The sequence below is a fragment of the Trichechus manatus genome, unplaced genomic scaffold, assembly GCF_000243295.1.
Source record: "Trichechus manatus latirostris isolate Lorelei unplaced genomic scaffold, TriManLat1.0 scaffold00081, whole genome shotgun sequence".
Classification (NCBI taxonomy): Eukaryota; Metazoa; Chordata; class Mammalia; order Sirenia; family Trichechidae; genus Trichechus; species Trichechus manatus.
In genome coordinates this window covers 8,963,018-8,987,749 of record NW_004444017.1, presented here as the reverse complement: position 1 = coordinate 8,987,749, position 24,732 = coordinate 8,963,018, and the positions used below count along the sequence as shown (strand labels likewise).

Sequence of the window (24,732 nt, the reverse complement as noted above, 5' to 3'; positions counted from 1 at the left end):
CTCCAAGTTGCAAAGTCTAGTCCCCACATTCAAGGAGCTCACAGTCTAGCAGTAAAGAAAGGCAGTGAGGAGAAGGGAGTAAATCAGGCTAAAGAGTAGTCAGCTGTCCCAATTGTAATGCCCAAAGAGGCATGGCTAGCTTGGCTGCTGAGGGCTGATGTTGGTACCCAAAGGCCCCACCTTGTGGGTGGGGGTACCACAGCTGGTGTCTCCAAGCAGTATCAGGGCTGACAGGGAAGTGGATAGCAGCACCTTGGTTCTAACAAACACTCTCCAGGGTGAAGCTGGACTCCAGCCAGTAGTCGGCGGGGCCAGGACAGGCAGGGACTGAGACAACATTACAAGCGTTAGAGTAAAGCTATTTACAAACTGTTATGGGTATACAGAGAAGAAGAAGGGTTGAAATATTCCTTCCCACCAACTGTCTGTCATTTTGTTATACTGTCGGCTTGCGTGTTAATGCTGGAAGCTATGCCGCTGGTGTTTCAAATACCAGCAGGGTCACCCATGGTGGACAGGTTTCAGTGGAGCTTCCAGACTAAGGCAGACTAGGAAGAAAGGCCTGACAATCTACTTCTGAAAATTAGCCAATGAAAACCTCATGGATCACAACAGAACACTGTTGGACATGCTTGTTTTAGAAACGTCATCAAGGTGTAACAATCACTGGAGGAGGACATCCTGTCTGGTGAAGTGGAGGGCCAGCAAGAGTGAATGAGACCCTCGGTGAGACAGATGGGCACCATAGGTATGGCCAACTATGGGCTCAAATATGCCAACCATTGTGAGAAAAATGCAGCATTTCATTCTGCTGTACATAGGGTTGCCAGGAGTCGGAGTCAACTCGACAGCAGCTGTCTAAATATTCCTTTAAGGGAAGATGGAAGTGAGCTCTAGAAAAGTCTCACACTGAGCTGACTTTTGAACAGGGCTTGAAAGATAACTCCGAATAGCCAGGCAAACAGCCCTTCCAAGCACAGGGAATATATGGAGCAAAGGTATACAGGCTTGGGGAGTCCCTAAGGGGTGCAAACAGTTAAGACTCGGCTGCTAACCCAAAGGTTGGAGTTTTGAGTTCACCCAGAAGCACCTTGGAAGAAAGGCTTGGCAATCTACTTCCAAAAAAGCAGCCATTGAAAATCCTATGGAGCCAGTTCTACTCTCACACATATGGGATCGCCATGAGTTGAAGTCACCGTGATGGCAACTGGTTATAGAGGCCTAAGGTATTTTCTGTGAATGATAAGTAATCCACGGTGGCCAGAGAACAGGAAGAGAATGTGTCTGTGGCATGTGTGTGTGTAGGTAAGGGCTATGAAAGACGGGCAGAAGAAAAGAAAATAAAGTCACTCTTTAATTAAAAGTGTTTCCTCCTTAGGGTTCTCAACTGAGCTCAGTTTTTCTTACTGATTTTATTTAGCATAATGAAAAGCCCTGACATAAATATGACTTGGAATGATGTATAACAACCTATTTTGGGGTAAATAGATGGAGAAGCCCACCAGGTCAGAGAGGGTTGGCCCCTCCTAGTCATCTGCCTTCTTGTTCCTTGAAAATCAAAAATAAATCCCAGGGCATGAAGGCTAACGGCTATGTTTGTAAGGACAGAGCAGCACAGAATCGGGGGTGGAATAAAGCAAAAAACTTCTAAAAGAACAGGAAATGTATGCCCCTTTTATATTTATGGTAATTAGAGCTGTAGGAATAAAGAACAATAAGAAAGTAGATGCAGAGGTCAGTGGAGTGGAATTAGCTACATTACAGAGCTCTAATGATACCCACTTTTTAAACACCTAATAGATTTTACTAATGAATACTCCAGAGCTATAACCATTTAAAAAATCTGCTTGGCTTTAACAAGAAAAAATACATGATAATTATTTTTTCAAAGAGACATTGCCAAGGTTTATCCATGCCAAAACACTGAGGGAAATTTTACTGTCAAATGAACCACAAAAAAGAGACGATAATAAGAGAGAGGCTTACAAAGACTCTGTCATCTGCAGACACATTGGCATGCTCTATTCTTCTTTCTGCTCTTCTTCAAACTGTTTTTCCCTAATCCTTGATGTTTATATTATCCACCCCCTTAAAATCCAACAATGTGACATATTACAGGATTAAAAACAAAAGAGATAAATTCCCAAATCTTTATATATAAGGTAAAACTATAACAGAGGCTCAAATGACCTCACTAATAACCTATAAAGTCCTTGGGTGGTACAACAGTTAATGCATTCGGCTGCTAACTGAAAGGTTGGAGGTTTGAGTCCACCCAGAGGTGCCTCAGAAGAAATTCCTGGAGATCTACTTCCAAAATATCAGCCACTGAAAACCCTGTCGAGCACAGTCCTACTTTGACACACATGGAGTTGCCATGAGTTGGAATCAATGGCAGTAAGAACAACAAATATCCTATAATGTCATTCAGCCTAGCCCCACAGATGCAGGCAATGGCCATGTCCAGTCAGTTCTTCTTTTGTAATGATTATTGTCTACATCTTCCTTGTTTCAAGATTCAGGGAAAACCAGAACAAGAACTGTCCTTTCCCTTTAGGGTAGTAGGAAAGGTAGGGGATGGAAGAACTGAGGATGGGGTTGCAGCAGCTAAGTAAGAAGTGATTACACTGGACAAGCTATATACAGATCAGCTGAGGTTCTGTGGTCATTGTGCGTGGCAGACACTCAGAATTGCTTACTCAACTACGATTCCCCCTTCTTGCCTGCTAACCAAGCCCTAACTTTATTCAGGAAAAAAATGCCCAGCACGTGGTATGAGTGATGACTGGTTTGAGCCAATCATGTTGAACCCAGTTTCCTTTGCAGGTGTTTGGTCTATGAGTGGGCGTATGACCCAGACTTGGCCAGTGCTATATCAGAAGTTGGTTGAGGGCTTGAGGGAAAGACTTTATTGTCTGATAAAAAAGAGGAGAGGGAGGAGAAAATCCTTTTTGTCTTCCTTTCCTTACTTCCAGCTTGGATACTATTGTGCCAGGAGTTGTATCTTTCTTTACTGCTAGAGCAGTTGCAGCCATCTTACAATCACAAGGGGAGACACTGCTGGCTCACAGAGACGGTTGTTGTTAGGTGCCATCAAGTTGGTTCCAATTCATAGCGACCCTTTGTACAACAGAAGGAAACACTGCCCAGTCCTGCACCATCCTCACAATCATTGCTATGTTTGAGCCCATTGTTGCAGCCACTGTGTCATTCCATCTTGTCGAGGGTCTTCCTCTTTTTCAATGACCCTCTACTTTACCAAGCATGATGTCTTTCTCCAAAGACTGGTCCCTCCTGATGACATGTTTAAAGTAGATGAGACAAAGTCTCACCAGCTTCACTTCTAAGTAGCATTCTCTTTGTATTTCTTCTAAGATAGATTTGTTCATTCTTCTGGCAGTCCATGGTATATTCAGTATTCTTTGCCAACACCATAATTCAAATGCATCAGTTCTTCTTTGGTCTTCTTTATTCATTGTCCAGCTTTCACATAAATATAAGGTGACTGAAAATACCATGGCTTGGGTCAGGCGCTCCTTAGTCTTCAAAGTGACATCTTTGCTTTTTAACACTTTAAAGTATCACTGAGGAGACACGGTGAAATCAGCATTCTTGATAACATCGTTGAATTACCAAACCAACCTTGAGACAGGCTTCTTGTTAAGTAAACAACAAATATCCTGATGGTCTTAGGCCACTATTTGTCAGGCTTTGTTTCTTGTAGCTGAAAACATCCTATACATGGTAGAAACCAAGTAAGTAACCAGGGAAGCAATGTCAGGTGAAGTGCGAAGAGTGAGGTGAAGCAGTAAGTGGGAGAAGGGGTCCAAGAGCACATCAGAAGGCAGTGTGGGAAACAGGTTGGGAAAATGTTCAGGACTGAGGGTGTGTCTGGTGAGTTCGTGGAGGCCTGCCTTAATGTGGTCATGACTGTGTGAGGCAGGGGTAGTGCTGACAGCTTAAAGAATCAGTGCAGGTCTAGACATCTGCCAAATCCACCCCGTCTTTTCTTTTTTCATTCTTATAGCACATCTTAGCCCTTAGTCCTTATTACCTCATGCTTGGAATCTCAGGCTTCCCAGTTGGTCTCCTGTCTTGTCTCTCCTCACTCCAACACATCCTGGAGATGGTAGCCAGATTAGTCACTAATCATATCACTTGCACACTTCAAAAACTTATTCTGTACCTTGTTCTTTACCTTTTACCTCATATATTTTAGAAGAAACAGTAGTGATTGGCGATTTGATGACATGACAATATCTACTGATTAAGCATTCAGTAAGTAGTTGTTATTCTTATTACTTATGTCTAGATTAACATTTTCTCATGCTAGTCAACTACTGGTTAAATAATTTTATGACTTTACATTTGTGCCATGTTTTTTAGAAAACTGACAAATTTGAATAACTGATATTTTGAATTTGAGTCTCTATTGGTCAAAATTGTTTTGAAAATAATTTTTAACTAGTTCCACCTTTATAGCACACTTTGACCATTGCAATAACCCCATTTGGTATTTGTGTATCTTTTGCATGTTCTTGATTCTACCACTTTGTTCTTATCACTCTCTCTATCTAGAAAGCTCTCGTCTTCCCTTTGCTGAATCTTAAATTCTCTAAGTTTCACACATCATGTGAGGCCTTTCCTGACCACTGTAATTCACAGTGATTCCTCTTTCTTATGAGTTCCTACAGAGCTTAGTGTCAGTGTTATTCATCATTCTTTCTAAATGTATGTGTAACCCAAATGCTCCACCCATCCCTCTAGTATTAGAGTAAATCAAGCTCCCATTGCACGTAGCTCTGCTCTCCTGAGAAGAACACTCAAATTTACTGAGTCTATAATTTCTTGCTCCAAATCTTACTCCCAGCTCAATTCTTAATCCCCTCTCACCATCTTGTTTCCTGCAATTTATGTCCTCTCTTAACACTGCTTTTCTCCATAAAGGCACATAACTTCTTTGTTCCTTTTAGTACCTCTAACATAAGGCTGTTCCATATAATGAATTTTTACTAAACATCTGGAAAAATAGAGGATAATTGAGCTTAGAACAGAAAATGAGTAAAAGTTCTATATAAAATATAATCAAATAATTAAAAATTATTGAGCACTTACTATGTGTCAGAAACTGTGCGAAGAATTTTACATGCATTATTTTATTTAATATTTACAACATCCTTACACCCACTGTCATACAGCTGGCAAGTTAAGGAGTCATGATTCAAACGCAAGTCTTTCTGGCTCTACAGTCTGCAATAATCATCACAGTTCCCGAAGTTCACTGGCCTCAGAGACTCTCTTACTGTATGTAGTAGATTTTGTTGATTACTTACACAGTGTTCACTCCAATTCTCTCTGTACCTTCTTGTGCAGCCTTGATTTTGTTCAGAAATCCATTGTTTTCCATGCACCACATGTCTCAGACAGGTCTGAGGGCTGCATCCTGATTGGTCTTAGTAATTATATTGTCAATGGTTGGTTTAGGCATGGACATGTGATGTAATCTGGCCAATGAGGCATGAAAGGAAATTTGGGCTGCTTCTAGGAAAGGTTCCCCTCTCCCAAGAGAGACACACAGAAAGAAATAGTCTCTTCCTCCAAGTACTGTCCTGTTCAGAGGTGATGCATGAACAGCTGTGTCCATCTTACAACCATGATGGGGTTATCTGAGGACAAAGAACACAACAAAGAGCTTGAAAGAAAGAAAAGAAGAAAAAAAGAAAGAGGAAAAAAAAACTTGTCTTTATTATTATTGTTAGCCCACCAAAATATTTTATCTTGAACATTCCTACCTCTGTACTCCTTGTGAATAATATTTTTATTGTTTATGCCACGTTGAGCTCAGTTTTCTGTTACTTACAACCAAAAACATCTTAACAGACACACTGGCTTCTCTCTCCTTAGACTCCAGGCTCCTGCCTTTGCAAGGACTCACTCTTATTCTAACATCAATAGCTTTCTCTGAGTCTCAGACTCCTTAAACCTCTCTTTAAATGTCAGAGAGCACTCTCAAGACCCTATTACTTTATTACAGAAAGCAATTTAGTTCCCTTTGTCTCAACTTCTCCCATCTAGCCTCAGATCCCTGCCCCCTACTTTTATTACCAACCAAAACCAGTTTCCTTCGAGTCAACTCTGACTCATGGCAACCCCATGTGTGTCAGAGCAAAACTGTGGCCCATAGGGTTTTCAATGGCTGATTTTTTGGAAGTAGATCACCAGGCCTTTCTTTTGGTTAACAGTGAGCATGTTAAGCATTTGCACCACCTAGGGACGCCTTCATTGCAAAAAGGTCCACTTAATGAGTTTCCTAAAGAATTCTTCCCCAGAGATAAGATACTGAAGACCAGGGATCACACCACCTGAGTTCAAATCTCAGCTCCATTTCTCACTAGCTGTGTGATTTTTGACAAGTTACTTAATTTTTTAAGGCCCATTGTCATCTGTAAAATGGTAATAATAATTGTGAAGCTCGAATGACATCATCCTCACAAAGCCTTTAGAAAAGTGCCTCGCACTTGTAAGCATTCCAAAAAAAAAAAAAAAATTCTGATGAGAAGCACAGGAAACTAGCTAAGGTAGGCAGAGAAGGAGTTTTCTAGTCTATGTGCTAGCTTATAGAATGGAAAGCTCAGCTGGATAATCAGTCTCAGAAAAGACAAAGACCATGGTGATCCAGATAGCAAGCAGAAAGTGATCTTTTTCAGTCTTTTTATTCCTCTGCTCAAGATTCAGATTCCTGGGAGCAAGCATCTGATTGACCTAGCTTGGCTCATGTACCTACCTCTTTGTTTTGCTGGCTCGGTTAATAGTGCAACAGACTGTCTCCAATAGTTTCCCAAACAAACTTGGAGTACTGTCACCTGAAGAAGGAGTAATATAAACAAACAAATAAGCAAATAAAAACCTCTCTATACTAGTTACTCTATATTTGTTATATTAAAGTTATAGGACAAGGATTATACTTTATTGGAGACATTGCCTAATATCCTTATTTGGCCATTATTAATAATCAAGGTTTGTTGGTTGGTTTTTCTTATACGCTTGACTTGTAACACTAATCCTTTGTATTTTTAAGGCTAGGTACAAAAAGAAAATTGTTGTTGTTGCTGTTGTTAGGTGTCATTAAGTCCATTCTGACTCATAGCAACCCCATGTGACAGAGTAGAACTGTTCCATAGGGTTTTTGGCTGTAATCTTTATGGGAGCAGATCACCAGGTCTTCTCCCACAGAGCCGAGGGTGGGTTCGAACCACCAATCTTTTGGTTAGTAGCCAAGCAATTAATTGTGCCACCAGGGCTTCTAAAAAGAAAATGCATGTTCCTTTTTTGAGTTTTGTTTTTTAAGCTCAGGAAGTATGTCAAAAATAATTATAAAGGACTAGAACAAGGCTATTTTTGAAGGGGGGAGTCCCTGGGTCCTGTAAATAGTTAACTGCACTTGGCTGCTAACTGAAAGGTTGGAGGTTTGAGCCCACCCAGAGATGACTCAGAAGTAAAGCCTAGTGATCTACTTCTGAAAAATCAGCCATTGAAAACCCTATAAAGCACAGTTCTACTCTGATACAGATGGGTTGCCATAAGTTGGAGTTGACTCAACGGCAGCTGGTTATTTTTGAAGGGTGGGGGAAGCAGGGTAAGGGTGAGGTTTTTATGAACCAAAAATACCAATAAAAAAGGAAAACAGAGAGGGACTATATATACATATATGTATATACAATTATATATACACATACACACATATATGCATAAGACTCTGTTGTTGACCTGTTTTATCCATCCTTTTCTGAATTTTGCACAGATTTCAGCCTTAGAGGATGAAGTAGAAAGAGAAAGAAGGAACGGGTAGGAAAATATCACAATGGTCTAACTGGGTCTTCTTGTTTATCTTCAGCAGGAGTGCTCTCTTTACTTAAAGCACTAGCAAAAAGATTGCATGACCACCTTCAGCATTACATTCTTTTAAGAACTATCTATATGAGATCATATTGACAACAGCATCTTGAAAGATTAGATAGGAACCTTAGGGGGGAGTGAGTTTATGTTGATTGTGGAGGAACAACTCAGAGAAGCAGGGTGAGGATGGTTGCACAACTCAAAGAATGTAATCAATGTCACTGAACTGTACATGTAGAAACTATGAATTGCTGTATATTTTGCTGTATATATTCTCAACAACAACAACAAAGTAAACAAAATTTAACAATTGCATGTTGCATCTGTAGGCAAAACCTTCCATAAAACATTAGCTTCACTGTTTATCACTTTTTTTATTCCTACAATTTCAACTACCAGTCTGTGCCAATTTTTCATTATAAACCTATCTTTCCTTCAAATCCATTTCTATAGTCAAAGACATCCTGGATTCTAGTCACCTTGTGGCTGAACTGCTGCCATAGCTTATCCTTCCTCCATTCTTTTCTGTGAAGTCACAGCACGAGTCAACTTCCTCAAACATTGTTTTGGCCCGGTGCCTTTCAAATCATACTTAAACTCCTGATCCAGATGTGGAGCAATCTGGCTGAGACATCTGTCGCCCCTTTGTTCACCAGCGTTGATTCTACTGATCTGACGGGTAAGGCATATGTCCTCCTTCCTCCCTCCCTGCCCCATTCCTCCCTCTCCTCTGAAGCTGCACAGGCAGAAACATTCAAATAGACATACAAACAGGAAGGGAAGCCATGGTCTTGGGTGAGGTTGCCTAGGGAAAATGTAGAGAGTAAGAGGAGAAAGGGAGCTAGGGCTAAGTATTGTTGTTAGGTGCCGTCAAGTTGGTTCCCACTCATAGCGACCCTATGGACAACAGAACAAAATACTGCCAGGTCCAGAGCCATCCCCACAATTGTTGCTGTTTGAACACATTGTTGCAGCCACTGTGTCAATCTGTCTCGTTGAGGGTCTTCCTCTTTTTCACTGACCATCTACTTCAGCAAGCATGATGGCCTTCTCCAGGGACTAGTCCTTCCTCATAACATGCTCAAAGTATGAGACGAAGTCTTACCACCCTCGGTTTTAAGGAGCATTCTGGCTGTACTTCTTCCAAGACAGACTTGTTTGTTCTTCTGGTATATTCAATACTCTTCACCAACACTGTAATTCAAAGGCATCAATTCTTCTTCAGTCTTCTTTATTCATTGTCCAGCTTTCGCATTCATATGAGGCCATTGAAAACACCATGGCTTGGGTCAGGCACACCTTAGTCCTCAAAGTAGTATCTTTGCTTTTTAACACTTTAAAGAGATCTTTTGCAGCGGATTTGCCGAGTGCAATAGGTCATTTGATTTCTTGACTGCTGCTTCCATGGAGGACGAATTATTAGGGAACTCATTAGAGTTGAATGGCAGAGTGAAGGAGGAAGATCCTGAAAGGAAGCAGAGAAATCAATGTCAGGGAGGTAGGAGGAAAACCTACCTAGTGTTGTGGAAGCCAAGGGAAGAGTAAAGTAAAAGTAAAGAGAGGTTTATAGAGTCAGATGCTACTGGAAGTTCAAGTATACAGAGGACTGAAAATATCCCATGTTTAGTGTCATGGAGATTATTGGTGACAAGTGTGAGAGGGATCCTGCCTACATTCTGAGTGACTTCAATAACCACACGTTGTTGTTGTTAGTTGTCATCAGGTGTTGGCAAAGAATATTGAATATACTGTAGACTTTCAGAAGAATGAACAAATCAGTCTTAGAAGAAATACAACTAGAATGCACCTTAGAAGCAAGGATGGTGAGACTTCAGCTCAGTTACTTTGGACATGTCATCAGGAAAGGCTAATTGCCAGGAAAAGGCATCATTTACATGTAAACATCTGTATTAGTTTCCTCAGGCTGCTGTAACAAATTACTTCAAAGTAAGTGGCTTAAAACAACAGAAATTTATTGTCTCATAGTTCTGGAGTTTACACGTCTGAATTCAGGGTGTTGGAAGGGCCATGCTGTCTCTGAAGTCTCTATGAAAAGATCCTTCCTTGTTTCTTCTCGTTTCTGGTAGTCCTAGGTGTTCCTTGGCTTGTGGCAGCTTAACTCCAAACTTTGTCTCTATTGTCACATGGCCACCTTCCCTCTGCATGTCTCTGTGTCTCTTCTCCTCTTCTTATAAGGACACCAATTATATTGGATTAAGGTCTATCCTACTCCAGTATGACCTCGTGTTAACTTAAATAATAACAATTGCAAAGACACTATTCCCAAATAAGTCACATTCACAGGTACCGGGGGTTAGGACTTCAGCATATCTTTTGGGGGGACACAATTCAACCCATAACACCATCCATTCATATTTTCTGACGCATAACTTTCAGTAAAAGTGAGTCATGACAGATTCAGGTCATTGCTGGCTCCATGGCTAACCTCTTCCTCCTTTCCCTTTCCTCCCTTGGTACACTTCATTCTCCCTGGCATACTCTCTGGCTCTCACACATATTCTGATATTTTCTGCATAAAACTGACTTAAGTGTCCTGTTTCCCCAAGTAGAATATTTATGTCTCCTCTCTGTCAACTTGTCTCTCACCCCTGCTTCCAAACGGTGGTTAAACACTCTTCTCCTCCAAAGCCTTTTCCTAGATTAACTCTGTTTGGCCTCAAAAATATTTTTATTATTGCTATTTTTTATTTTCTATTTTGTAATAAAAATATACACAACAAAAGATAGACCATTTCAACAATTTCTACATATTCAATTTAGTGGCACTGATTACATTCTTCAAGTGGTACAACCATTCTTGTTATTCTTTTCCAAATTATTCCACCACCATTAACATAGACTCACTGCCTCCTAAGCTTCTCATCTAACCTTTTGAGTTGCTGTTAGCAATTTGATCTTATGTAGATAATTCTTTAAAAGAATACAATGCTCAAGGCAAACATAATTAACTAAGCTAAACCATCATTTGGCCTCAAAACTCACCATTGTCTTCACCTCCATTATCTATTTAATAATTTTTTTCTTATAAATAATGGTAAAAAAAATTTATCATACATTCACCAATTGTTTATTAATGTAACATTCCACAGATATTTATGGAACCTCTAAAACACATCAGGCACTGTCATAGTTGCTGGAGACACAATCCCTGCCCTTAAACAGCTCAGTCTGGTAAGGATGCTGCTGGGCTTTGTAGAGAGAAGTTTTTGTCTTGAGGTTAAATTTAAAAATGTAAATGGCCAAGGGAAAAAATATCACTCTATAGAAATATTTTTACAACTCTTTTGGGAGATAATATCATATTACAATTTCTGTTAGTACTCTTTCCCATCGCTGACTAAATTAAGTATCAAATAAATTCACCACCCTGATCTTTTTATATGCCTACAGTAGAAATTCTGCAACAGAACTTTTTAGTGCTACTCCCCTCAGTTCCCCTACACATATTCTATGTTCCAGTAAAACTGAATTACTTTGTTTTCTCCTTTCTAAAATGCAACTGATGACCATAAGATATATCATCAATTAAATAACATTTTAGAGAAAAAAGAAACAACCGTTGTACATTCAGATAGCGATTATAAAACACATAACGATTATGCAGATTCGAAAATGTTAAAATGGTACTGGTGGACTGGTGCAGGAAAATGAAGTATACATCTTAAAAAAAAAAAAAAACCAAACCCATTGCCGTCGAGTTGATTCTGACTCATAGCGACCCTATAGGACAGAGTAGCCCCATACGGTTTCCAAGGAGTGCCTGGTGGAGTCAAACTGCTGAACTTTTGGTTAGCAGTCATAGCTCTTAACCACTACACCACCAGGGTTTCCGTGTACATCTTGCAGTCAAAGAAATAGTGTTTATTGCTCTCAGAAAATGCTTTGCATTTTTTAGGCACAAAATCTTTGCTTATACTTTTCTTTCTATTTAGAACATCTCTTCCCCTACCCTCACCTACAACCTATCCAGCTTTTAAGGTTTCCTTACTCTCCTGAAGCCTGTCCTGGTCCTACCAACCAAATGTGATCTTTTCTTCATTCACACATTCATTCAACAAATACATATTGAAAGCCTACTATGTGTCATAGTTCCCTGGGTGGCACAAATGGTTGAATGCTCAACTACTAACCAAAAAGTCGGTGGTTCAAACTCACTCAGAGGTGCCTCAGAAGGAAGGCCTGGTGATCTGCTTCTGAAAGGTCACAGCCTAGAAAACCCCATGGAGCACAGTTCTACTTGGAAACAGATGGATTTGCCATGAGTCAAAAATGACTCAACGGCACTGGGTTTGTTTTGGGGTTACTATGTGCCAGACACTTTTCTAGGCATCAAGGACACAATGGCAAATAAGACAGACATAGTCCTGTCTACATGGAGCTTATATTCTACATGGGGAGACAGACAAAAATTAAGTAAATGAGCAAATAAATGAAATAATTGTAATGAATACTATGAAGAAAAGAAACAAGGGGCTGAGAAAGAGAATCATAGAGGGTAGTCATCCAAGGAGGTCAAAATGTAAGCTAAGACCTAAAGGGAGAGGAGGAGTTATGCAGTAGAGTGGGAAGAAGAACATTCTAGGCATAGGGAAGAGCAAAAGCCACAAGGTAGAGCTGAATTTGATGTGTTTAAGAAACACATCTTTCCTTCCTTTGAACCTCCAGAGCATTTTATATCTTCCTTTGGGGCTTATGAGAGCTTCCTTTGATCATAGTTCTTGTTATCGTTTTCTTATCTCCACTTCCATCCTTACTAACTAGTAAGCATCTTGAGAACAAGGATTGAGTCTAATTCATCTATGTTTTCCTTTACAGTGCCTAGGACAGTACCTTGCACAAATTAGATATTTAATAATTTCTTTATGAATTCCATAAGACTACAAATTGGGACATATTTACTTAGTCTATCATATCATTTTTATTGCATTACATTTTAATTTTCTACTTTGGGTTTTTAACAAAAGTTGCTCTAATTGCCATATTAAATCACTACAGTATTTGCTGTAAAATGTTATTGAAGACATTAATCAATAAGTTATTCATTGCACTGTCTCTGAGTTCCATTTGGAATTCAGTGTTAGCACGAAGTTTACTTCTGAACTGGTATGCTTCTTCCCTTCAGAAACCAAGATTTAAATAATGGATTGTATTTCACCTTATTGCTATGGGTGCTAGGACACTCAGAATCAATTTGCGTAACAATTAAAGAAACATGTTTATCCATATGGCTATAAATCTGTGTTTTTCTGTTTTTCAGATCCTGATTTCTCTCTTTATATTGATTAATATCACACTTTGCCAGGCTCTAAGAGATGGTGTGTAGTGTCTGGGTATTAAAAGCTTGTGAGTGGCCATCTAAGGTAAGTTTACTGGTCCCACCCCATCTAGAGCAAGGGAGAATGAAGAAAATCAAAGACACAAGGGAAAGATTATTCCAAAGGACTAATGGACCACAACTACCACAGCCTCCACCAGACTGAGTCCAGCACAACTAGATGGTGCCCAGCTACCAGCACTGACTGCTCTGACAGGGATCATAATAGAAGGTCCTGAACAGAGCTGGAGAAAAACATAGAACAAAACTCAAACTTACCAAAAAAGATCAAACTTACTGGTATGACAGAGACTGGAGAAACCCGGAGAGTATGGTCCCCGGACACCCTTTTAACTCAGTACTAAAGTCATTCCTGAAGTTCACCCTTCAGCCAAAGATTAGACAGACCTATAAAACAAACAATAGTACATGTAGTTCAACCATGGATTCAAGACTGAATGTGCACACCAGCCCAAAAGCAAAGACAAGAAGGCAGGAAGGAACAGGATACGTAGACAATTGGAAATGTGAACCAAAAGGGGAGAGTGTTGTTGACACATCGTGGGATTGGCAACCAATGTTATAAAACAATGTGTGTATTAATCGTTTAATGAGAAATTTGCTCTGTAAACTTTCACCTAAAACACAGTAAAAAAACAAAAGGAAAGAAATCTGGAAGATAGCTTCCTAGACAATTGACTAGAAGAGAGCCATATCTTTGTCCATTCCAAAGATAGGTGATCCAACAGATGCAGAAATTATTGAACAATATCATTAATATCACACGCAAGTAAAATTTTGCTGAAGATCATTCACAAGCGGTTGCAGCAGTACATTGCCAAGGCACTTCCAGGAGTTCAAGCCAGATTCAGAAGAGGACATGGAATGAGGGATATCATTGCTGATGTCAGATGGATCTTGGCTGAAAGCAGAGAATACCAGAAAGATGTTTACCTATGCTTCATTGACTAAACAATGGCATTTGATTCTGTAGACCATAACAGCTTATAGACACCATTTTGAAGAATGGGAATTCCAGAACACTTAATTTACTCATGAGGAACCTGTACTTAGGCCAAGAGGCAGTCATGCGAACAGAACAAGGGGATACCGCATGGTTTAAAGTCAGGAAAGGTGTGTGTCAGGGTTGTATCCTTTCACCATACTTATTCAATCTGTATGCTGAGCAAGTAATCCAAGAAACTGGACTATATGAAGAATAAGGCACCAAGATTGGAGGAAGACTCATTAGCAACCTGTGATAAACAGATGACACAACCTTGCTTGCCGAAAGTGAAGAGGACATGAAGCACTTACTGATGAAGATCAAACACTACAGCATTCAGTATGGATTGCACCTCTACATAAAGAAAACAAAATCCTCCCAACTGGACCAATAAGCAACATCATGATAAATGGAGAAAATATGGAAGTTGTCAAGGATTTCATTTTACTCGGACCCACAATCAATGCTCATGGAAGCAGCAGTCAAGAAATCAAACGACGTATTGCATTTGGCACATCTTCTGCAAACAGCCTCTTTGAAGTGTTAAAAAGCAAAGATGTCACTTTGAGGACTAAGATGCACCTGACCCAAGCCATGATATTTTCAGTGGTCTCATATGCACGCAAGAGCTGGACAATGACTAAGGAAGACTGAAGAAGAATTGATGCCTTTGAGTTACGGTGTTGGTGAAGAATATTGAATATACCATACTGTCAGAAGAATGAACAAGTCTGTCTTGGAAGAAGTACAGCCAGGGTGCTCCTCAGAAGCAAGGATGGCGAGACTTTGTCTCACATAATTTGGACATGTTACCAAGAGGGATCAGTCCCTGGAGAAGGACATCATTCTTGGTAAAGTAGAGGGTCAGCAAAAGAGAGGAAGTTCCTCAGTGAGATGGATTGCACAGTAGCTGCAACAATGGGCTCAAACACAGCAATGATTGTGAGGATTGCACAGGGCTGGGCAGTGTTTCATTCTGTTGTACATAGGGTGACTATGAGTTGGAACTGACTTGACGCCACCTAAGAACAACAATAAAAATAGGTCTTTATGGCCTATCTCACACATTATTATATTTGGTGGTAATAAAATATACCAGGAGTCCACTAACGCTTTGACTCTTTGATATAGATAAGTAGATCCTAAATGTCAGAATACTTTTTCTTATGCAATTTTAATGCACAATTAAATCCAGGATGTAAGGAATTTTATTTAAACATTTCATCAGGAATATGAGTTTGGGTAAAGAATTCTTCACATTTTCAAGTTCAAAATGAGGCCCTGTGCACTGTGGTAAATTTCAGAGCAAGTTCTTATCTGCATTGCAATACAATTCCTTAGTTAATATTTGCCGTGCTCTCATATAAAATTAGCTCCCAAGAGGGAATTAGATCAGTGAGTTCCTGGCTCTTTCAGACACTCCAGTTGAGCTGTCAGAAGAATTTTATATTGTTCACCACTTAAATAACTTTGCATTCCTTGTCAGCCAAAATTGGTTTTGCATTTTTGCTGGGACAATCTGTAGAGAGAGGGAATTACTGGAATTTACTCCCAAGGCAAATGCTATCTTTTACGGCTGTGTTTAACAGTTTCTTTTTAACTCATGACATGAGCTTGCACCAGCACTAGTTGAAAAACAGGACCATTATTATATTGAGAACTGAGCAAATTTCCAGCAATATTTATTACCCTTTACCAAAGCTAGAGAGGCGAGAAAGCTCTGTAGAACCTTTTCAGGAAAAAAACAAAGCCACAGAAGGAAATCTTCCCAGGGTATTCAAACCCATTTAGTAAGAGCAATAGCTTTTCATTTGCAGGAAGAACAGGTGTTTCCCCAGAAAAAAACCTGCAGTGTCACCTTGCTGAAACACATGATTAGAAAAATGTCAAAACTGGATAACCGAAGTGCAATTCGGGAGGAATGTAGAATATTCACACATCTACAGGAAAGTATATTCTGTTTATTTGTCACTAAGATTACCTGATAATATCATGCTGGAGGGGGAGAGGAATTGTTTGCAACTGATGAGAAAATTTGGCTCTTCTGTCTTTCATTTTGGAAAGGATAAATAGAAAAACACAAATTGGTTACATATTATCAAATCTGCCAGAAATCAAATGAACAATATTTCGTATGGCCCAGGGCAGTGGAAACAATATGCTTTCTAAAGATAAGAAAATGATGGCATAAGATGGTTGCACAAAGACTAAAGAGACATAGGGGACCGAAAGATGTGCATGAGTCAGCACCACTAAGGGCTGCACAATTCAGTCAGGCGCTTGTAGAAACAAAGGATGCCATGCAAGAATTTCGAGATGGTTCTGTCCATTGTCAAATTCTAAACTATGTTGTTGATGGGTTGGGGGTGGGGAAGTAGCTGGCCAGTTTTGCTCAAATATTTCTCCTGCAATGTGCTTTCTACAAATTGCTGGATGTTTAAAGTCCGCTGTCTCAACTTGGTGAGTCCTTTAGGGCTTCATTATTTTATCATTCCTTAAAAATATCAGTACTTAATCAAGTTGTTTGTTACTTCTCCAGTTCAAAGATATTTTTATTAAATATCATTACTTAATTCCTCATCTATAAAATGAGGGCTATAATAGTACCTTTCTCACAGGTTTGTTACAAAAATTAAATGAGATAGTATATGTAAAACAGTCAATTAGTTACCAATACCATAACTATCATATACTGAAATTAGTATCTGCTCTCATATCCAAATGGGATATAATCTTTTCGACTTCTGTGTGTCTTATTTTCTCCAATATCCTTTACAATTTTAATACATAATTTATTTTTATTCTAAAAATATTATAATAATATTATAGAGAATTTGGAAAATAGAGGGAAAGAAGTCATAATGCTTAATTTTTATCATCTTAACACAACTATTAAAAGCATCTTAGTATATTTCCTTCCAACTTTTTGGTGTAAGCCATTCATTTCATATAGTTGTATATATATTTATGTTTTTACCTTCATGTCATAAGCATTTTTACAGGTTCCTTCAGTGCTATAATGTCTAGAAGATAGCACATGATAGGTGCTTAATAAATGTTTACTTGAATGAATCAACACATTCTCTTCCTGTACCTTTGAAAATTGCCTAGGTAAATATATATTTGTATATATTTTACATACCAAATTAATTTAATAAGATACATTTACAAACGAAGGGTGGAATGGGCTGAGGCAGTACATAACAAAATAATTATATATTATAATAACTCAAATAGTGCTTTGTTGGTAAATATTAAAATTTTCCTGATATTATGTTTATAGCTATTTGTTTATATTCTATCTAGCTTAAATTGAGAGAAGAAAACAAAGTGCTTCTAAGCTTAGCTACCCTTTGGTTTGGCATGCATTGCTAGGAGATGGATGGGATGCAAAAAAAGCCAGATTGCTTACTCTGCACCACGATTCTGACTCATGGCAGCTAACAGGTAAAGAGCTAAAGCCGCACCTTTGTATCTCTTTATCCTGACAATATAAGAGGCAGTAGCTAGCAGGTAAAGAGCTGAAGCAGCCCTTTATGTCTCTTTATCCTGACAATATAAGAGGCAGTGTGGTGGTTTTTGTTGTTATTTGTTTGTTTTGTTAAGAAAACTCAATCTGGAAGGAATGGAATTTTCCAAAAGCTTGCATTTGTCCTAGCACTTCCTGTCTGAAGCATCTGACAAGGCTTCTAATTGCATTGCCAGGCAAAAGAAGCCACACACAAGTCATGTGCTTTTTAAAAGGTCAAGTTAGATTATGGTCTGGAAAAAAGGAATGATATGGAATCAGTAGCTTTGCAAAATGACATACTGTACTCTGGATTTATTGACATTTCTTCTATTATTTTGAATCAGAACATGGAAGAATTTGCAATGATGCCATTTCTCTTTGGCAAAAAAAGCATATTACAGTGTAGTCGTTTTCTGATTTTTTATCAGTTGTATATAATTGGAAAATTTTAAAAGAATTGTACTTTGTGAGCCCCTTTTGGAAGCCTCAAAGGCCCTGAATTCTTTGAAATGGTAAAGGATTTCTCTTTAAGTAAAAACACCTATTGCAAAGAAAGCTATGGTGCACATGCAAAGGGTGGTAGTGCATCTGGTTTTTCTGCTTTGATGAAGAAAGCAGCTCAACACATCACCCTGAGTCACAGCTTTCTACATCACCTTGCACAGGCATCAAAGTTACTGGCAATAGTCCTAAAGGAAGTTTTGCTTACTGCTACAGAAGTCTTCAATTTCTCCAGGCCCAGGGGTTTGACACATTGGCATTTAAAGAGATTTAGTCAAGAAATGGAAGCAGAATATGAAGCTTAGTTTGAGACATGCAAAGTAAGTGCTTCTAAGCTTAGGTATCCTTTGGTTTGGCATGCACTGCTAGGAAGTGGATGGGATCCAGAAGAAGCCAGATTGCTTACTCTGTGCCATGATTCTGGCTCACGGCAGCTAGCAGGTAAAGAGCTGAAGAAGCACCTTTATGTCTTTTTATCCTGACAATACAAGAGGCATTGCGGTGGTTTTCCTGCTGTTTAGAAATTTTTTAAGTTTTCACAGGAATTCACTCCTAAAACAATACCTTAGGGAAAAAGTTATTTTTGGTTTAATATATTTGATCACATGAATACGGTAAGTTTTCCTTTCAGATAAGATCCTCAGGTTGCCATTTTGAAAGTTAACAAAACGAAACAAAATGAAGAAAGCCCCATGAGCCATTTTGGCCAAGTTACCACTGTGGGAGGGGATATTGGGAACCGACAAATGTGAACAACATTTCCCACACTAGAGAAGATTCTCCTGGCTCCATTCATGAGGCAAAAGTCTACAGACACCTGGAAACACTGCAGAACTCTTCCAAAGGTTAGTTACATTACCTTGACCTTAAAATTAGAATGTTGATTTTTAACCATTTTCTTGCTGATATACACCGCATTAATGATGAAGATTTTTGCAAAGATGACCTAATTAACTGGCCTGAGGACAGAGGAATTGATGCAACTGTATCAGCTTGAAAGGTTCTAGGGAAATCCAGTGTTCCTTGATACAAGCTTCTCCATGTACTACAACATACTTTTGTTAATCAGGGTTTTCTTTCACTTGTTGCTATCAAAATTAAAAATCAAAATTGATAGACTGTCAAGAATAACAAACACCCATAAAAAACCCACTGTCATCAAGTCGATTCTGACTCATAGTGACCCTATAGGACAGAGTAGAACTGCCCCACATGGTTTCCAAGGAACAGCTGGTGGATTTGAACTGCCAGCTTTTTGGTTAGCAGCCAAGCTCTTAACCGCTGTGCCACCAGGGCTCACGTAAAGACTATAGTACTTCAAAATTTCTTCTTCTTCAAGCCAAACAATGGCGGCCTTCTTATTGAAACTTGCTTTGGGGAAGAATTCCAGTTTTGTTTTGTCTTTTATATTTACGTACTTCGGATTTCTTTCAAATAACTTCATTTATGTGAATAAACAAGAATGAGAGAAGCAAAATTTTTTGTAATTTTTTTCCTATGTGAAGGAAATCAATTACTAATACAATACAGTAAAATGTGTGCCAAAACTTGGAGGGATATTTTATGTGCATTTTGATGAGAAAATTATACTTACTTTTAATCAGATCAAAAGAAGTGAATGATACTCTGGCCCCCCCACTCCCCCCAAAAGAGTCAAGAACCACTGATTTAATACAAGCCCCTCATTTTATAGGTAAAGAAGTGGAGACCCTGGAACATTAAATATTTGCCTAAGGTTTATACAGCTAAGTGTCAGAGCTGGAATTTAAGCCCAGTTCTGTTATGTCTAAGGCCACTATACAATGTTGTCATTATTTTTCCTCAGTGGGGCATCTCACAGTCACATAAGAAAGTTCTTTGAGACCAAACCAAAGCAAAAACCAACCAACCGACAACAAAAAAAACCACAGGACCTGTGAAAATGAAGACTTTTGTTCCAAATGTGGTCCTACTAGGCTTTCCCAATTTTGACTTTCCTCTTGTATAGACCTGTACTGATTGCCAGCTGCTAGGAAAATCCATCTTGTTCCTGTCTGTTTTTCTTTTTTCATGACAGATGTCCCAGTTTCGAATCCACTTACAGACTTAAATATCTTAAATAACCAACACCAGCCTTCACGTGGGTGTGTCTCTATTCTCTAAACCCACTTCCTGGCTTCTCCTGTTATGCCCAATTTTGCCATTTCCTGAACTCAGTATAAAATACCTTATACTAGAGTTTGGTGAGTTCTGTAGTGAATATCTTATGGTCATATGCTGAAATGGTCCTTTTGAACCCTTTGCTTTCCAAAGGAAAAATGGAAAAGCTAATTTTAAAGCTATTTCAAGTATACACAATTTTTATATATTTTTCATGTTTGATTCAATAAAGTGTCTTTTTTATAAACTGAATCTTTTTTGAGTTCAAGAATTTTTTGTTAATTTCCAACTAAAACAAAACAGAGTTGAGATTTTGACTCTTAGACAATAGTTCTTGTTTGCCATTTTGAAGATGAGGTAGGCCATTTGAATTAATCCTGCTTTTAGTATGTGAACTGTAGCTGTCAATATCAACATGGTCCTGGGAGCTGTATAAGCACACCTCTAGTCTTTACAATCACTCTACAAAATAGACAGTATTGTCCGTACTCTATAGACGAGAAAATTGAGGCTCAAAGAGAGTGACTGGCTAAGATTATACTGTTTGAACCCAGGGGTAAATATTTTTAAAAAATTCATATCAGGCCCAACATTTGGATACAATCTCTCTTTTCATTAAAAATGTGTGTAGTTTAGAGGTAATTTAGGAAAAATGTGTGCCTATTGCTGGGAACCCCAAGGGCCTTCCATAGCCATCACTCTAATTTCCCCACCCTTCAGGTAGGAAGCCCTTAGGTTGGAGCAGCAATGGCTGAAATCAAGGTAGGTGATTTGAGAGGATAAACTGAAGCAGAAGTCCTATCTACTAAATCAGTGATGTCCAGCGGAAATGATGGCAGAGGAGCAGCAGTGTGTGCAGGCTCAGTTTGCCTAACAAACAGGGTGGTAGCCAGCAATAAACCAAAACCAAACCCATTGCTGTTGAGCCAACTCCAACTCTTAGTGACCCTATAGGACAGAGTGGAACTACCCCATAGGGTTTCCAAGGCTGTAAATCTTTAAGGAAGCAGACTTCCATATCTTTCTCCCACAGAGCAGCTAGTGGGTTCAAACCATTGACCTTTAGGTTAGCAGCTGAGCTCTTAACCATTGCTTAACCAGGGCTCCTTAGCCAGCAATAGAGAAGAGGAATTAAATGATATATTGGTAGCTGACTGGGCAGGAGCACAAAACAGGCACTCTATGCTACCCCATCTACACAGCAATTCCATGCAAACTTGGGGGAAGACTTTGCCCAGAGATGGAGAAGGCGCATGAAACTCAGGTTATAAAGTATTGATGTTGTTGCTGTTAGCTGCCATCGAGTCGGCCCCAACTCAGGATGACCCCACACACAATCGAACGAAATACTGCTTTGTCCTGTGCTTTCCCCATGATCTGTCATAGATCAGCTTGTTGCGATCCATAGGGTTTTCATTGGCTGATTTTCCGAAGTAGATCACCAGGCCTTTCTGCCTAGTCCATCTTAGTCTGGAAGTTCCACTGAAACCTGTTCAGCAACATAGCTACTTGCAAGCTACCACTGACAGACGGTGGCTTGAATTCACTGGGAATTGAATTAGGTCTCTTACAAAGAAGTTAAGAATTCTGCCACTGAACCACCAATGTCCCCAACAAAGTATCAGGCAGCTAATAAATAAGATAAACATGAAGACTATAACAGCAGGAACAAGTGTATGGTAACAATAAGTGAAAAATGTGATACAAAATTACCTGTACAGTAGCTTTCATCATTTTGAAGTATTTCTTTCTAGTCTTCATTTCACATTCAATGATTAAAACATATATGAAAATGAAATAAAGACTAGAAAGAAATACTTCAAAATGATGAAAGTTACTGTGGGGTTGTGGAGTTACAAATGATTTTCTTTAATTTCTATTCTAAACTTCTCATAATATTGCTGTATTACAATGTTTAAAACATTTACCCAAAAAAGGTAAAGAGAGAAGAGAAAAAGTAATCAACACTTTGTAATCTATAAGAAAAATATAAAGTTATTAGAAACTCTTATAATTTTTTCTTCCACCCTTCCTCTGTCAACTTTTCAAAGTCTGCCCTCAGGCTGCTTCTCATTCCAATTTTTCTTTGTTTTGAATAAAACAGGTCACTCCCTCTCCAGCTCAGTTATAATAACAGTTTGAGCCTGTTGTGTTTTGCTGGCTTGGGTGACACTTGTGTGAACCATACAGACTTGCCTAAATCTGAGGTGGAAGCATATGACCTGCAGAAAAAAAGCTGAGACATCTAGTTTGTAAGACAGCAGGAAGTTTGCATCAGATACAAAGGACAGATTGTATTTCCTAGGTGAACAAATTGAAAATCTTAGATGCTAACTTGAGGAGTGAGGTTATTTTAGACAGGGGAAACTGGAAACTCAATTCTAGGAGGAGAAACAGATTACCTCACATATAATGGGTTTGCAATATAAACAAAGGCTCTAAATTTATTTCTGAAGATTACTTAAAAATAAATTCATTAAGGATGAACAGCATGCCTTGATTGTGAAATAAAATGTTTAATCTTTCTAAGAAAGGTTTAGTACTCATTTTAATCTTGCTATGTATAAATACTAGACCAAAATTTTATGTGACTCTACACTCATAACTAGGGCCTTGGCAGTAACCAAATAACTAATTTAAATGTTTACAAAATATTGCCATTTAGCCAAGATTCAGAAAGAATAGCATGCCCCATGTACACTTTGGCAAAGCAAGAAAGGCTAATTCAAAACGACCTGATTTTGTTTTCTTTTCATTAACTGTTGATCAAACCACTTACATAAGGAGACACACCTGCCTTTTGTCTCTATACGTAACGGATTTGCCATTTTCTGAGTCTTAAATTACTGTTAATAACTGAATTACTCTTAATAAACAATTCACATTTGAAATAACTTAAATATATCAAATGTTATAAAAGGAGTAGAGACAGACTGCCTGCCTTGCAAGTTCTGCCTAGTGTTAGGGTATTGGTCAAGCTACATGGTGTGTATTCCATGAGGCCAGGGATTACCACTTAAACTACTTCTGCATTCTCTTCAGCACTCAATGCTAGATTCATAATTAGTCACCAAGTATTTTTTTGTCTTATGTAAGCAGTGTAACCTGCCTTCCTTGATTCCCTACTCCTTCCACTTCTCCCAGCTAGAAGTCTTCCTTGTCCGTCCCCTGCCCCCCAGCAGCTTATTCAAACTTGTATCTTATGCCCTTCATTCCGTCTACCGAGTTACGGCCAAGCCTTCTTCCCTGCTAGATACTCAGCCCTTTGAGGGCAGAGACACCACCAATGCCACTTTCTTTTCTTCACAGTGCCTGGCTCTTTGTAAACACCAAATACATACTGATTGAAAGGAATACGTGAACAAAAAGGTAGTTGAAAAGTAAATACAGTGAACCTGTGAGAGCCAGAACTTGACAGGACTGCCTTGTTTTTCCGGGTCTCGATAATTTTCTGCCTTTGATAGGGTGCAGTCTTACTACTTTTCTACTGCTCTCTATTAGTGCGAAATATTTGAGTTTTCCTTCTCTGACAGGTTTCTGCCTTACACAGGCTCTGGCTCTTGCAGGTTTTACTGTAAAGAGTTGAGAGACTTCTAACCCCCAACCCTAAAATTGTGTGAGTGTCTCTAATAAAATAAATTGGAATTTACACTTGTGGATATAAGGCATAGAAAACAGATAAATAAGAATCTGTGCTCAAGTATTAATTTCCCCTTAAAGAAAAATCTTTACAGATTGTAAACTACATTTTTCTTCATAATAGCTATTCCTGACTCTTTATATTCTGAATGTTAAGTAATACTTACGGATGAACAATACACTAAGATATAAACATCTATTTTTCTAAATGGGGCTGCTAATCTTCCAGCAAAAAATGTTTATTTTTCTCCATTCCATTTTTCTAAATATCATGGTTCCTCTCCTGAGGAGACATTATTTCTCTTGACTATTATAAACTTGTCAGTTTGTCTGACAGTTTGTCAAACTGTGGGGGCTTGGATGTTGCTGTGATGCTAGAAGCTATGTCACTGGTATTCAAATGCCAGCAGGGTCACCCATGGTGGACAGGTTTCAGCTGAGCTTCTAGAGTAAGACAGACTAGGAAAAAGGACCCGTAGTCTAGTTCTGAAAAGAATGAGCCAGCGAAAATTTTATGAATAGCAGCAGAACATTGTCTGATATAGTGCCGGAAGATGAGCCCCCCCACCCCAGTTTGGAAGTCACGCAAAAGACCACTGGAGAAGAGCTGCCTCCTCAAAGTCGAATTGACCTTAATGAGGCGGACAGAGTCAAGCTTTCAGGACCTTCATTTGCTGATGTGGCACAACTCAAAATGAGAAGAAA

General features: G+C 38.9%; 1 long non-coding RNA gene across 3 annotated transcripts in view; it reads right to left on the bottom strand.

Moving 5' to 3' along the window:
- Window positions 1-24,732, bottom strand: part of LOC111821399 (uncharacterized) — a 51,370-nt gene that overhangs the window by 3,206 nt on the left and 23,432 nt on the right. The window contains exons 1-4 of one of the 3 annotated variants that reach the window (XR_002824829.1): window positions 9,002-9,036; window positions 6,785-6,863; window positions 5,334-5,666; window positions 4,055-4,120 (exon numbers count right to left, since the gene is read on the bottom strand). This is a non-coding gene — a long non-coding RNA (uncharacterized LOC111821399). Of the gene's footprint in view, window positions 1-4,054; window positions 4,121-5,333; window positions 5,667-6,784; window positions 6,864-8,375; window positions 8,845-9,001; window positions 9,037-24,732 lie in introns of those variants that run through there. The other 2 variants (XR_002824828.1, XR_002824830.1) reach the window with 2 other exon arrangements.